Source organism: Micropterus dolomieu, unplaced genomic scaffold, assembly GCF_021292245.1.
Source record: "Micropterus dolomieu isolate WLL.071019.BEF.003 ecotype Adirondacks unplaced genomic scaffold, ASM2129224v1 contig_11503, whole genome shotgun sequence".
Lineage (NCBI taxonomy): Eukaryota > Metazoa > Chordata > Actinopteri > Centrarchiformes > Centrarchidae > Micropterus > Micropterus dolomieu.
This window is the reverse complement of record NW_025740489.1, coordinates 1-4,320: the sequence shown is the minus strand read 5'-3', so window position 1 is coordinate 4,320 and position 4,320 is coordinate 1. Positions and strand designations below refer to the sequence as shown.

At 45.2% G+C, this 4,320-nt stretch overlaps 1 pseudogene; it reads left to right on the top strand.

Moving 5' to 3' along the window:
- The first annotated feature begins 2,847 nt into the window (after positions 1-2,847).
- Positions 2,848-3,544, top strand: LOC123965853 (annotated as a pseudogene).
- Positions 3,545-4,320: the final 776 nt, after the last annotated feature.

The window sequence follows — 4,320 nt, the reverse complement described above, 5'->3', positions numbered from 1 at the left end:
GTAAGGCGACGTACCTAGTGACGACGTGTGTATCACACGGTTGTAAGGCGACGTACCTAGTGACGACGTGTGTATCACACGGTTGTTAGGCGACGTACTTAGTGACGACGTGTGTATCACACGGTTGTTAGGCGACGTACCTAGTGACGACGTGTGTATCACACGGTTGTAAGGCGACGTACTTAGTGACGACGTGTGTATCACACGGTTGTAAGGCGACGTACCTAGTGACGACGTGTGTATCACACGGTTGTAAGGCGACGTACCTAGTTCAGATGTATTTAGTAGGCGTATATTTATACAGGAATTCGAACATACGCCGCCGTGACGTCGTCGCCGGAAGACGTTGATTCCATGCACTCGCCGCCGGTCTCCCGTCTGCCGTCCCAATCACTCCCATTCAAAAATCCTCACGGCCTGGCGGCGACGGCAGGGTAGACTGCTCCTTCTCCTGTATGGCGGGTGGATAGTGTCAGAGCGAGGATTACCAGGAGAAGGAGGAGGAGCAGTCTACCCTGCCGTCGCCGTCGCCTTAAAGCCGTGTCACACAAACGTCGTCACTAGGTACGTCGCATTAAAACCGTGTCCCACGGCCCAGCATCTCCACCGGTTGCTCCGTCTGCTCCGCAGTCCTCACCGCTCGTCCTACAATAAAGGAAGCACTGGCGAGTAGTGTGATCTCGTCAAATAACCCCCCGCATCCTATGCCTCACGATCCCGACTGTGCAGCCCTCCCCTGTCCTGGTCCTCTGTGCTGCCTAAATTGAGATACTCAAAATGTTACTAGGGGTTTCCCCAGGGGACAGTCGCACTGTTCGCCCAGGCCTGAGTGGAGTTGCGTTGGCGGACACTGGCTGCTGCGGTCGTCTGTACTTGTGTTGCTGCTGGCTCTGTCCAAATCAGCCCGGTGCTTCCTTGCAGACCAGATTACTTCCCCACAGGTCTCTCGTAACTGCTGTCCTCCTGCTCAATGCCCCCTGCTTAGCGCCCGACGAGCTGGCTGACTTCCTCTGCTGCTCTCTGCCCCCTGCCCTCCATCCACGTCAGTGGAGGTGTGTGGTGTTTAAGGGCAGTCCAGCCAGTAGGTACAATAACGTAAAAAACACATAAATTAAAACACAGCAATGGTTAAAACACAACATGCTAAAACACCCTCTGCATGCAATAAAAATACAACACACCAATAAAACATTGCAAATAAAAAAACCCCACCAGATGCATAAAAACGGTTACTCATTTTTCTGGCCCTGTCACATATGTGTGGGAAGCACTGACTGAACCGTGCTTTTCTTTTGTACAAGCCAGGTCTTTAACAGTGTCGACCAGCACTGTGTCTCCCTCCATGTTGTTGAGAGTTTGTAAGTAGACGGCTAGTAGAGGGGCGGGGCTGCGCAGTGAGGGAGAGAGTGAGGAGCAAACGCTGGCAGGACTTTACAGAAACATATTCATTAACTCAACATCAAACTATATCGGTATAAACGGTATTGTCTAATTTCATATCTCTTTTAATTATATCGGTATACATTATATACTGATATACCGCCCAGCCCTAGCCTGGGAACGTCCCCGCTGCTCGTTCAGGTCCAGGCAGGTTTCCTCTCAGCTGACTGTAACCACAATCAGCCCAGCGGGAACCTCCAGGTCTGCGGTCAAAAAGTCAAAAAAAATTATCCTTTCCTAAACACTTTTCCTTGACCTCGATGGAAAATGTCATGAGGTAAAGGAAAGAACTCAGATGGATTTAGGAAAAGACGACTGCAGGATTCAGAGAATCCGACTGCTCTTTTCTAGGCTATGTAATTATGTGACGGCGGATGTTACTGACGTGGTGAAACTATAATGTTATGAAAATGGACTACAAAAAGTGCATCTTTGACACTTCACCCCGTGTTGTTTTAATGCAGGCTGTCAAAAGGTGGACAACACGGTGAAAATAGTTATTTATTACCAAGGTAGCAAAAAGGCATATAGGGTTCCGGTTTCAACATTATCTCCACTTTGATCAAGACTAGTGACATAGCTCACATAAAGGTCTCAGTTAAGGTCTTGCTAATATGCATATTAGCAAGTTATGGCATAAGACAGAAAAGGCCTGATAGCCAGTGGTAACTTACATGGTGATCGACGTGCTTTATCTCTCATGGTACATGGATTTCTTTTTTTTTTTTATTGGCGAAAATTCAGATACAACACTTTATGGCATAGTTCAACAATCCGAAGCATAACAAGGTGTTGAAACAGTCTAAGATTTCAACAAAGCCAAAAGAAAACAAACCAAACAATCATAAATGAGTCCAATATAGAATAAAGTTTCCATGCATTCTTGTCCGTCATGTATTACAAAGATTTTGCAAAATGTCGTTGATAGATTTTATTGTTTGAGTTTGAGAAAGGTGCGTCACTTTAAATGTTGCTGCTGCAAGGAATTGTGGGATAGCATTAACTCATTTCCTTTGGTAAAGGAGGGTCCAGTGTACCATATGCTAAAGGAAGTAAGAAAGGAAGCACCTTTCCTTAGCTTTTAGAGAATTTGAACCGCTCTTATCATGACTGCTGCTGAAATACAAAACGCAGAGGGTTAAACACTCCTCTGTGATGAGAGGGGATGTGGCACTGCTAGTACATAACACCAACACGCACTGGGTCTGTCTGCTGTGACAGGCGAGCGCTTCTGATTCACTTTACTGTTTACCTGACTCACATCTTGGAGCCACGGAAGAGCATTTTTTTCATCGAGGTAGAAGGAATCGCTGTGTCTACTATCACTTTTTTTAGACTGCTTTCTATGTAGTATCACAGCTGGAAAGTTGCTTCCCTTTGGTCAACGTGGGCATCAGCTCAATAAGCATGGCGGATGACTTAATCAGTGGTGGTACAGGCTACGTCCCTGAAGATGGGCTCTCAGCTCAGCAGCTCTTCTCGATCGAAGACGGCCTTACATACAATGATTTCCTGATTTTACCTGGCTTTATCGACTTTACCTCAGATGAAATGGACCTGACCTCAGCTTTGACTAGGAAGATCACATTGAAGACCCCTCTCATCTCCTCCCCCATGGACACTGTCACTGAGTCAGCCATGGCAATTGCTATGGCACTAATGGGAGGTATTGGCATCATTCACCAAAACTGCACACCAGAATTCCAAGCCAGTGAGGTCCGCAAGGTCAAGAGGTTTGAGCAGGTTTTTATCACTGACCCAGTTGTGATAAGTCGTCGCCACACAGTTGGGGACGTGTTTGAGGCCAGAGTAAGACATGGCTTCTCTGGTATTCCTGTCAGAGACGGGCAAAATGGGCAGCAAACTGGTGGGCATCGTCACTTCCAGAGATATTGACTTTCTTTCTGAAAAGACCACAGCAAACCTCTGGAAGAGGCCATGACAAAGAGGGAGGAGTTGGTTGTGGCTTGAGCAGGTGTCACTCTGAAAGAAGCCAATGATATTCTGCAGCACAGTAAAAAAGGCAAGCTTTCCATTGTAAATAATAACAACGAGCTGGTGGCCATCATTGCCAGGACCGAAGATAGCTCAGAGAAAATGCGGAGTGCTACATACCTTCTCACATCCTTTTCTTACTTTAGAAACAGTATCACCGTGTTTATTATTATTCAGCTATGTAGGCATTTCTAACATTTTCATAGTGGATGTCCAGCATGAATATAGAGTTAAGTGAGATATTGGGTTTTCAGGTTATAATGGTTTTCTCAGGAGTTAGTTAGTGAAAACCCTATAGTGACGGTGTCTGCCCCCCCAACCATCGAAATGATTTAAATCAAAGGTAAACAGAAGAGGAGCTGTGCATAAAAACCTCATAAAAATTAAAACCACAAGAGCAATAGTGCAAACTAATAGGAGAGTTAAATGTGGACTCTTAAACATCAGATGTCTCTCTTCTAAAGGTGTACTAGTAAATGAACTAATATCAGATTATGATATTGATTTATTTGGTCTTACTGAAACCTGGCTGGGTGATGGAGAATATGTTAGCCTAAATGAATCCACCCCTCCCAGTCATATTAATACTCACATTCCTCGAGGCACAGGCCGAGGAGGTGGAGTTGCAGCTATCTTCGACTCTAGCCTACTAATCAGCTCTAAACCTAAACTAAACTATAATTAATTTGAAAGCCTTGTTCTTAGTCTTTGACACACAAGTTGGAAATCACTGCAACCAATTCTTTTCGTTATAGTGTACCGAGCACCTGGTCCGTACTCTGAATTCTTATCTGAATTTGCAGAGTTTTTGTCAACTTTTGTCCTTAAAACGGACAAAGTTATTATTGTAGGGGATTTTAATATTCACGTGGACGTTGAGAATGA